This window comes from Anolis sagrei, chromosome 3, assembly GCF_037176765.1.
Source record: "Anolis sagrei isolate rAnoSag1 chromosome 3, rAnoSag1.mat, whole genome shotgun sequence".
NCBI lineage: Eukaryota > Metazoa > Chordata > Lepidosauria > Squamata > Dactyloidae > Anolis > Anolis sagrei.
This window is the reverse complement of record NC_090023.1, coordinates 15,446,130-15,458,464: the sequence shown is the minus strand read 5'-3', so window position 1 is coordinate 15,458,464 and position 12,335 is coordinate 15,446,130.

The window sequence follows — 12,335 nt, the reverse complement described above, 5'->3', positions numbered from 1 at the left end:
TTACCAAGATATTCCGATGATTTCTCTCCTTCTCTGTTAATCATAACATTTTCCACTTCTGAAAAAATTGTACAAAGTCTTCCCTGCTCTTCATAGCTGGACTTTGTGGAACAATTCAAAAGATTATACATTCGTGTATCACGTCTTTTCTAAATAACAGAAGAAACATAGAACTAAACAACTCTTCTACTCTTAAGCAAAACAGCATTTCTTCCTATAAATCAGTGTTTCTCAGCCTGGGGGTCAGTACCCCTGGGGGCGGGGGGTCACAAGTCATGCCAGAGGGGTCACCGAAAACCAACAGAAAACACAGTATTTTTATTTATTTTGTTGGTCATGGGGGTTCTGTGTGGGAAATCTGGCCCAGTTCTATCATTGGTGGGGTTCAGAATGTTCTTTGATTGTAGGTGAACTATAAATCCCATCAACTACAACTCCCAAATGTCAAGGTCTATTTTCCCCAAACTCCACCAATTTTCACATATTGAGTATCCATGACAAGTTTGGTCCAAATCCACCATTGTTTGAGTCCACTGTGCTCTCTGGATGTAGGTGAACTACAACTCCCAAACTCAAGGTCAAAGCCCACCAAACTGTTCCAGCATTTTCTGTTGGTCATGTCTGGTTCAATTCCATTGTTGGAGGAGTTCAGAATGGTCTTTGATTGTAGGTGAACTACAAATCCCAGCAACTACAACTCCCAAATGACAAAATCAATATCCCCACCCCACCAATATTCAAATTTGGGTGTATCGGGTATTTGTGCCAAATTTGGTCCAGTGAATGAAAATACATCTTGCAGATCAGATATTTACATTACAATTCATAACAGTAGAAAAATTACAGTTATGAAATAGCAACAAAAATAATAATTTTATGGTTGGGGGGTCACCACAGCATGAGGAACTGTGTTAGAAAGGTTGAGAAACACTGGTTTAACCCATTGCACCACCAGGGGCTCAATGGAAAGCTAAATATGTTATAAAATACAACTTCCCTGATTCCATGGCATTGAGCCATGACAATTAAAGTGGAGTCAAACTGCATTCATTCTACCTCAATAGTATGATAGCTGGGACCCTACACTACGCTGCTTGCACAACGCGGGTCTGAATTAGGGGAACACATGCGTGAGTGAGCGCACCGAGTGAGAGACACAGCTGTGGTGGGGTCATTGCAATGGAAGGAAGGATAAAAAGGAGGGGGAAAATACTGTTACATTTCCTCATCCTTATCCTGTCCCTCCTGAGTTAAATTACTTCATTGCTATCCTGTTGCAGCTACGTCTTCTACCCACGCTGCTGTCTTGCGCACATGTTCCCTTCATTAATTCTGACCTGCGTTGCGCAACTAGCAAAGAGTCCCAGTTATCATACTATTGCCCATTCTACAGTGTAGATGCAACTTGTCTTCATTACTGTGACACAGTACAGCTCACATAGCTAATTATTTGTAAATACATTGTCGAAGGCTTTCATGGCCGGAATCACTGGGCTGCTGTAAATTTTCTGGGCTGCATGGCTATGTTCCAGAAACATTCTCTCCTGATGTTTCACCTGCATCTATGGCAGGCATCCTCAGAGGTTGTGTGGTTGTATATAGTTTCTTCTATGCTGTAGTTCTGCCTCCCCAGAAGCAATCTTGTCCTATTGATTATAACAGCAGAGGGCTCTATTCTCTGGCATTACACTGTTGTGAACATGTGCTCCAATAATAAGTGAGTGCACAGTATTTATACATTATCCTGTTTCCTTGCTGGTTGTTTGGTTTTGCTTTTGTCTATGACTACATAGTAAGAATTGATTTAATGATTTAATTGACCGTATAATCTTCCAGGTGCATTCCACCCTCTTCATTATTCTGTATCCCACTTCCTTGTTCTATCCATCATCCCAGCTTTGAATAATCCTCTGACCATAACTGGTTGGTTTGGTTACTTTTTAAAAACTCCTCTATTTCACTTCATGTCTCAGGCTGGATCTACACTGCCACATCATGGAGCTTGGAATTGCATTATAGAAAACTAAACTAATCATATAATTCAGTTCCAAACACAATGTTTTATGGTGTCCTTCACTTTAATAAACTCCCAAGTTCTCCATTCATCTTGTTGTCTCCCAAAAGGACAGTGGGTTTGTAGCTACTTACAGTATGGTACTACTAGCAGAATTTCATTTTCCAAAAGTGTGTCAAGAGATATGCAGTATATTCTTAAGCAATGGCTTTCACTAGGTACTACAACAAAGCTCCCCCATCCAGACATCCGAAGGGATACCAAGGTGATTGTTTATAATGCTATTGTTCTCCCAACCCTATTATACGCCTGCAAAACATGGACTGTCTACAGATGTCACACTTAACTCCTGGAATGATTATGTCAGTGTTGACTTCACAAAATCCTGCAAATCTCTTTGAAAGACAGGCAGACAAATGTTAACATGCTGGAATAAGCAAAGACCACAAGCACTGAAGAGCTGCTCCTCCACCATCAACACAGCTGGACTGACCACGTTGTCCAAATGCCCAGTTACTATATTCCCAACTCAAAAAAGGGAAATGGAATGTTGGTGAATAGGAAAAGAGATTTAAAGATGGGATTAAAGCCAACCTTAAAAACTGTGCCATAGGCACCAAGAACTAGGAAGCCCTGGTTCTTAAGCGCTCTAGCTGGAGGTCAGCTGTGACCAGCGGTGCTGTGGAATTTGAAGAGGCATGAATGGAAGGCGAACGAGGAAGGCACATCAAGCCAACCCTGACTGGGACCGCCTTCCATCTGGAAACCGATGTTCTCACTGTAGAAGAATATGCGGGTCAATAATATTTATTTATTTATTTCTAACATTTCTATCCCGTCTTTCTCAGCCTCTAAGGGGGCTTACACTTGGCAACAATTCAATGCCATTACATCTAACAATGTAATAAAACAGCAATTAAAACAATAAATAGAGCATTAATTAAAAACTATAAAATCAATAATGTCAGCCGTATCATCAATCCAGTCAATAGGGCTCTGCAGTCACTTACAGACCAACTACCAAGACACTACACTTGGACGCCCATCATACTCGGACAATGAGGAAATGGCCTAAGTAAGTAAGTACAACACTACTGTTACTAGACAAGACCTGGGTATTGTTCCATGCCCAGACTCATCCAGATACCATTGCATCATTATTATAAAAAAAAATCCGGACACCCAAAAGATAAACCCCATAGTCTGTGACTCCATAAGATTGAATTAGGGAGTCTGCATTGACTATTCCTAGTTTCAAACTATCTTTCCTTGAACCCCCTGTAATGTTACACAAGCACCACACCTCAGACCTCAGGGGATGACACATTCCTTAACACATTAGTTAGCATACTTGCTTCAAAATTCACTGGGAAGGCACACAGATTATGGGCTTATGAAAGAGCTACTGAGTCTTTTTTCCTTTTTTCTTGATATGATCTGATTTTATTCTTGGGAACGTTTTCTCACCTCTGTTGCCAAAATGGACCCCCCCCCCCCCACCCACCCACCCCTCTTGGGGTCTCCAATGAAATCGTCAAACCGTAAGCACCCTTTTGTTTGCCTGAACTGGAACCCATTGTACCAACCAGAGCAGAGATATCAAAAACCCATTCCAGTCCATTATCTCTTGCCCCACCACATTCTTTTCTGCTCATGGCAGAAGTGGCCTTGTGTCATGTGATGACTTCTGTGGGATGAGGTCCTACAAGATAAGACAATTGACAGGTGACTTTATTTGTTGTCATGATCTAAGGCAATCCTATCAGAGAGTTTGCTAAAGACCATCAGAAAACACAATATTTTCTGTTGGTCATGGAGGTTCTGTGTGGGAAGTTTGGCCCAATTCTATCATTGGGAGAGTTCAGAATGCTCTTTGATTGTAGGTTAACTATGAATCCCAACAACTACAACTCCCAAATGTCAAGGTTTATTTTCCCCAAACTCCACCAGTTTTCATATTTGGGCATATTGAGGATTCGTGCCACATTTGGTCCAGATCCAGACAGTGCTCTCTGAATGTAGGTGAACTACAACTCCAAAACTCAAGGTCAATGCTCACCAAACCCCGCCAGAATTTTCTGTTCATCAGGGCAGTTCTATGTGGCAAGTTTGGTTCAATTCCATTGTTGGTGGAGTTCAGGATGCTCTTTCATTGTAGGTTAACTATAAATCATAGGAACTACAACTCCCAAATGACAAAATCAATGCCCCTCAACCCCACCAGTATTCAAATTTGGGTGTATTGGGTATTTGTGCCAAATTTCATCCAGTGAATGAAAATACTTCCTGCATATCAGATATTTACATTATGATTCATAACAGTAGCAACATGTCAATTGTGAAGTAGCAACAAAAATAATTTTATGGTTGGGGTCACCACAGCATGAGGAACTATATTAAGGGGTTGCCACATTAGGAATATTGAGAACTACTCCTTTACAAGGCTTTTAGACTTCTCTTCTAAATACTACTGTTGCCTATAAATCCCAATAGTCCATAGCATTGAACCAAGGCAGTTAAAAGTTGTGTCAAATTGCATTAACTCTACAGTGTAGATACATCTTAGAACTACAGTCTAATATGCAGCACATTTAATATCCTGAAAACAAATCTGGTGAACAAAATCCCAGGTCCTCAGTGTTCATTTGTACAATTTTCCCAGGCTACAAAAATTTTAAAAAGATCCCCCAGAGATGTGTTTATGAGGCCAAAGTAACCAAGGAACTGGTTATCTGGCAATGGCTCCTCCATATGGGGCCGAAGTTACCGGTTCCCATATTGTTTTGGCCGGAAAGTTGCTCCCTGAAGAGTTTTCCTGTGAGAAATATTAAAAACAAACACTGAAATTTATGCACGCCATCAATATTATTCATTGCCTTCCTGGGCAGGCTTACAACATGTTTTGACAGACAAGTAATATAAATAGAGTTCCCTTCCAAATAAGAGATTGTTCAGTATTCTAAGATGTATCAACACAAATAACAACAGAAAAATGTTGAATGCTCCTGTTTACCATTAAAATATTTTGTGAAACACACAATACCATGATGAACGTGTGAAAGTGTGAACACGAAGTTAATATTGAACGCAGGGGATAGATAGGAAAGTTAATTGGAAATGATTTGTAATCTTGATAGATTACATTTAAGGTAAAAGTAAAGGTTTCCCCTTGACATTGAGTCTAGTCATGTCCAACTTTGGAGGGTGGTGCTCATTTCTATTTCTAAGCTGAAGAGCCAGTGTTATCTGTAGACACTTCCAAATTCATGTGATTGGCATGATTACATTTATATTAGCAATGAATTAACTGGGTTGTTGTAGGTTTTTCCGGGCTATATGGCATGTTCTAGAGGCATTTTCTCCTGACGTTTCACCTGCATCTATGGCAAGCATCCTCAGAGGTAGTGAGGTCTGTTGGAAGTAGGACAATGGGTTTATATATCTGTGGAATACAGATCCACCAAGAAAATCCAACAAATGCTACGTTCAGCAAAGGACAAGAGGGATCCTCTCACCTCTGCAGGAGTCTACCGTATACCATGCAGCTGTGGACAAGTCTACATAGGGACCACCAAACGCAGCATTGCCCAAACACGAATCAAGGACATGAAAGGCACTGCAGACTACTTCAGCCAGAGAAGTCAGCCATAACAGAGCACCTGATGAACCAACCTGGACACAGCATATAATATGAGATCAGAGAAATGCTGGACCACTCTCACAACCACCATGTCAGACTACACAGAGAAGCCATTGAAATCCACAAGCATGTGGACAATTTCAACAGAAAGGAAGAAACCATGAAAATGAACAAAATCTGGCTACCAGTATTAAAAAACTCAAAAATTACAACAGCAAAACAACAGAGTGTAAATAATCAGGCACATCAAATCACCTCTCAACAAAAAATCCCCCCAGGTACTTCCAAGCCATTAAATGCTAATCAAGGTGGTCAGTTGAAACATTCACACCTAGCTCCAGCAGACAAAGGTCCTTTGTCCCACCCTGGTCATTCCACAGATATATAAACCCATTTTCCTACTTCCAACAGACCTCACTACTTCTGAGGATGCTTGCCATAAATGCAGGCGAAACGTCAGGAGAAAATGCCTCTAGAACATGGGCATATAGCCCAGAAAAACCTACAACAACCCAGTGATTCCAGCCATGAAAGCCTTAAACAATACAATGAATTAACTCTATAACATTTGTGTTAGATTGCTATTCACATTTACAGATAGTCATAGAATCATAGAGTTGTCTGTGATAAACACTTCAGTAAGTTCGAGATTGATTTTAAATGTTCTCCCTAAGTCTTCCAGTACAATTCTATAGGGTCACCTTCCTACAGAAATTGACCAGGGAGTCATGCTGGAGGAGCTGGAGATGCCTAGAGCAAAGATCTTGCAGGTTAAAGCAATAACATTTTATCGGTGTTTTTCCACATTCTCAAGGGTTCCTAACCCCAGCATTTATGTATTTCAGATTTTGAGATTCATAGAAAGGCTGCTCAAACCATATTATACAGCTTGGTTGGCATGGCCCATTGACCAAAATGTTGTTTTATGCTGAAAACTGAAATGTGCCTGTCAAACTGTTTTGGCCCCAAGATGCCTTGGAGCAAGCTTTCCTCTGTAACTCTGCTTATGTTAGTTGTATATGAGTCAACAACCTCAGAGAAAAGGGCTGTAAACTTTCACTGCTGTGCTCTAGGTGCTTTGCGCTGCTCCAGTGATGCAGAGCGGCCATAAAACCCAGCTGAACAAGCTGGTTACAGGGGCTTAAAGGCTGCTTTGTTTCCTCCAAATGACCAGAGCGTACCTGTGAATTTCAAGTGAGTTCTTTGCATGCATCCAATAGCAAAACCATGCAATTTCACATCTTATGCCTAGTTAAAGCATGTTTTATATTAACTCACATGGAAAGACTAGTAGCTTGATGCCTTTGAACACAACCAGGTGTTATTCTATTCTCTTGGGAAACTTTTCACACCTCTTAGGCATAGACCCAATTGGTAAATCAACACAAGCACAGGTTGTCAGTACCTTTAACAAGTCTTGCACTTACACCCTTTATGGCAGGCCCTGCAACATTTCACAGATGAAAACAGAAACAAGTGGGGCCCAGCAACATCGGAATGAGGTCAAGGTGTCAAAAGTTGCTAATAAGGATGAACGAACAAGCTCAGAGAGATGCGACAATTTGCTTTTGCCTGAGTCTACTGGGAAAAACAAGATTCACCCTTACCCTACATTCTTCTTTCCTCTCCTCTCAGTTAACTGAGGGTGCTTCCAGACAGTGTCAAAATGTGTGTTTTAAAATTGAGGCAAAAAATCCTGGGAGTTGACAGCAGGTCCACACACAGATCTGTCAGTACCGGGAAATGGTCCCTTGCTGTCCTTCCTTTGTAGCGGATCAAGGTGGAGGGCAGACAAGGACATAAGCTGTATTTTTTCAAAAATATAGCTCAGTCATGCACTGCTAATAGGCTTCTATTGGAAATGCTGAGTCATACATTCACTGTATATAGGGAATCATTTGGGGAATGTGTTCTGGCCTAGTCCAGCTGATTGTGAATGATGTAATCCTGGGTCTGAGTTAAGTTAATGAGTTGGGAACCAATCAGAGATTGCTATGTGTAATTGTATAGAATTGTATATAAGGAAGTTATTTACAGTGTATATCTCTCTCCTTGTGCTGTGATGTTGTTCGTCAAAGTCTCTATGTAATTGATTAAAAGAACCTGTCTGCTAAGACAAGATATAACTGTGTGCTGTGGTAAGTTTGTAAAGTCATCTAGACTGGGGGAAAGACAATGGTAAAACTGACAATGGTCGGGCATGTGCTCAAGTGTCTGCAAAAGTTTCCAGAGTGATTGCAGGCTGTGGGAGCAGTTGACTGAAAATACTGTGCAGGAAGAAGCTACTGGAAAGCGCTGAAGTTGTGCAACTGATCTGCTGCTGAATTGTGAAATTAATCTCAACACATTATGTGCTGGACCTCATATGCACACGTGTGAATATCTTAATGTACACACAAGCAGAGTTCCTATCTCTCCTCACCCAATTGTTAATTCAAACTCCTCACCCTTGGGGAGATAGGACAGAAAATAAATAAAGTTATTTATTATTGATATAATATTATAAAGTTTAAAAGAAAGAGTTTCAAAGAGTTCTAATTGCTTTCCACTTGTGCTTCCCTTGAGCTACTTGTGCATCTTTATGATGCCAAGTTTGTAACTTTGTGGTTTTTCTATATAATATAACTGTATTCTCATTTTGCTTCTGATACAATAAATAAATAGTAACCAGGAATGAGGGCCATGTAGACCTTCCCTGGGTCACTCTGTCATTCACCATGCTGTATTGGCCAAGGAAATAAGTGTCAAACAGCCCCAGGACAATTTAAAAGCAGCTGATACTTCAGGACAACAGAGAATTTATCTGTATGTTAGAATAAGCCCTTGACTTAACAATGGCTGCAAGAAGTCAGAGCACGAATACTAGTAGACAAAACTGGTCTCACACTGAATATTGCAACTGACAAAAGAATTAGAGCAACTGAGTGCTTTTCAGAAAACTGTAAGGTCAGCCAAATATTAGATATACATGTACAACAACTTCTCGTATCAATATCTTCTTTCTAGTGTACTTTTTATGGCAGGAGCTGGAATTAGACTCATAAAAACAGCCTAATTTTGGAAAGTACAATTTTAAATGTAAAAGGACAGTTTAAAAAACCAATTTAGTTTCATATACTTCAATGTATGAGAAATTGATATTGCTCTCTCAACTCCACAATCCTTGGGGAGGATCTAGCTAAAATACACCTTGTAAATCCCACCAATTTACAAGCATATGTTTAATACTCTTCCGTTGAAATAAGTGAAGCTTGTAACTGCTTAATGTGGGCAGGATCATGCTCCTTGTGAAAATAATAGATCATGACCAAAATATTGTTCTTTGTACAGTTATTTAACCCAAGACGAAACAGATGTGAATCAAAATCCTTTGGTAAAGCTAGGGATTCTTTTTGGCATGTAGCATAGCATACGGATCTAACTTTTCAAAGGGGAATAACATCCAGAACATGATCAATCCACTATTTCAAAAGTTATGGACTCATCTGGTATTTTGGAATGAAATGTCCACCCAAACAAGGCATAGTTTTACAAAGACTGGCAGACTGTCAAATTAGAAAACCAAGCTGTTTTGGGAGAGATCTGCAAGCGCAATTGAAGGAGAGAGCACTCTGCAGAGGAATTATGTTTTAGCATTCTCCAAAGAGCAGGAGGGGGAGATCAATCAAGGGAATTTGAACAACCCTAGTCCAAACAACCAAACTGAAGCAAGTAAAAGTTAATGGTAATATTATGTCTGTTAGTTCTGTTAGTGTACTTTTAGAGACGTCTCCCAGCTGTGTCAGAGAAGCCTGTTTTATCAATCACAGAAGTAGGTCCAAGAAAAATAAGATTTTAGGAGGCATTTTCCCCATTCAGGTGACCTCCAGGTAGTTGGAGGCTTGTAGAAGTTCTGAGGTGCATCTAAGAATTGTAGTTTGGCACCACTTTAATACACTTTTCTCTATATTATGAAATCATGGGAGTTGTCATTTGCACCCTTTGGCAGCTCCCATGAATCCATAGCATTGAGCCATAGCATTTAAAGTGATATCAAACTGCATTAATTCTATAGTGTACATGCACCTCTTAGTCCCATGCTCTCCAACATTTCACAGATGAAAACCGGAACATATGCAGCCAAGCACCACTCGAGAGTGATCAAGATGACAAAGGCTATAAATGAGGAAGAATACATAAGCAAAAAGAGGCTGCAGCAGTTTGCTTTTGTCTGAGCCTATAGAGAAGGGCAACATTTCATCTTTCCTTCACCTCCTCGGCTCCCTTCTGAGTTGAGTGCAATTTGTGTTTGCACTTTGAACAACATTTTCAGCAACTGAAGCAAACTCAGAACAAAGGGGGATAGGTGGGAGGAGAAATAAGAAACCAGGACATTTTAAAGCAGTGTTCCTCACCTGGGGGTCAGGAACCCTGGGGGTTCACGAGGCGGTTTCAGAGGGGTCATCAAAGACCATCAGAAAGCACATATTTCTGATGGTCTTAGGAATCCCTTTGGCATAGTTGTTTGGGTTCATAGTGCTGTCTGAATGTAGGTGAACCACATCTCCCTTAAATCACTGTCAATTCATCCCAAATCCCTCCAGTCATGAGGGTTCTGTGTGGGAAGTTTGGCCCAATTCTATCACAATACTCTTTGAGTATAGGTGAACTATACATCCCAGTAACTACAACTCCCAAATCTCAAGGTCTTTTTCCCCCCAAACCCCACCAGTGTTCACATTTGGGCATATTGAGGATTCGTGCCAAGCTTGGTCCAGATCTATCATTGTTTGAATCCACAGTGCTCTCTAGATGTAGGTGAACTACAACTCCAAAACTCAAGGTCAATGCCCACCCACCCCTTCCAGTATTTTCTCTTGGTCATGGGAGTCCTGACTGCTAAGTTTGGTTCAATTCCATAATTGGTGGAGTTCAGAATGCTCTTTAATTGTAGGTTAACTATAAATCCCAGTAACTACAACTCCCAAATGATAAAATCAATCCCCCTCCCACAACCCCACCAGTATTCAGATCTGAGTGTCTCGGGTATTTGTGCCAAATTTGGTCCAGTGAATGAAAATACATCCTGCATATCAGATATTTACATTACGATTCATAACAGTAGCAAAATTTTAATTTTAATGTATTTAATGTATTCGTGTATTATGGGGTGTGATGTTTTAAACTATTGTTTATTAATCTTTGTTGTAAACTGGCCTGAGTCTTTCTTTGGAGGTCGAGAAGATCGGTATATAAAAATTCTAAATAAATAAAATAATAATAAATAAAATTACAGTTATGAAGTAGCAACGAAAATAATTTTAAGGTTGGGGGTCACCACATGAGGACCTGTATTAAGGGGTTGAGAAACACTGTTTTCAAGCATGTAAAAAGTGGGATAGCAGAGGATTAATCAGGACTGTTTCTGCCAAATCCCAATAGTAGAGTTTGAATCCACATTCAGCCATGGAAACAATTAGGGACCTTGGGTAAGTCACACACTCTCAGCCACAGAGAAAGGCAAAGGCAAATCCCCATGATAGGTTTGCTTTAGGGTTGCCATAAGTCATAACACACACATATACCGTTTAAGGAATCCCCTCTTTTGCATGGCTGCTCTTTATTTTTTTTTCACAAGCCCTCTTCTCCTGCCATTGATAACAGTTTGACGTGCAGAAATTAAACAGACCACGTCTTTTCAACCCCTTATCTCTAAGATAGAAATGGCTTTAACCTGTATTATTTCTAAGTGACAGTTATAGGAACCGAACCAATAAAAGAGGGAAAGGAATGTTTTGGCGTGTTTATTCTTGTCTCATTTCACTTATCTGCCATCTCTCACTTTCCTGACATTAATTTGTTTAGTCCATTGATCAGAGGTGGGCAAATTCCAGATAGATGCAGGAGCCAATTTTGTATAACAGCCCTGCAAAAACATAAATAAAAGGGGGAAAGGGTACATACTCTCCAACATTTCATAGATGAAAAGAACATTTAGGACAGCAAGATCAGAGTGCGGTCAAGATAGCAATATATATATATTTCTAGGTGCAAAGATTACTGCAGATGCAGACTGTGGCCAGGAAATCAGAAGACGCTTACTTCTTGGGAGGAGAGCAATGTCCAGTCTCGATAAAATAATAAAGAGTAGAGACATCAGACTGGCAACAAAGATCCGCCTAGTCAAAGCCATGGTCTTCCCTGTAGTCACCTACGGATGTGAGAGCTGGACCTTAGGGAAGGCTGAGCGAAGGAAGATCGATGCTTTTGAGCTGTGGTGTTGGAGGAAAGTTCTGAGAGTGCCGTGGACTGCGAGAAGATCCAACCAGTCCATCCTCCAGGAAATAAAGCCTGACTGCTCATTGGAGGGAAGGATACTAGAGACAAAGTTGAAGTACTTTGGCCACATCATGAGGAGACAGCAAAGCCTAGAGAAGACAATTATGCTGGGGAAAGTGGAAGGCAAAAGGAAGAGGGGCCGACCAAGGACAAGATGGATGGATGGCATCCTTGAAGTGACTGGACTGACCTTGAAGGAGCTGGGGGTGGTGACGGCCGACAGGGAGCTCTGGCGTGGACTGGTCCATGAGGTCACGAAGAGTCGGAGACGACTGAACGAATGAACAACAACAACAACAACAACAACACACACACACACACACACACATATATATATATATTAATGAAGAAGAACCCTGAAGC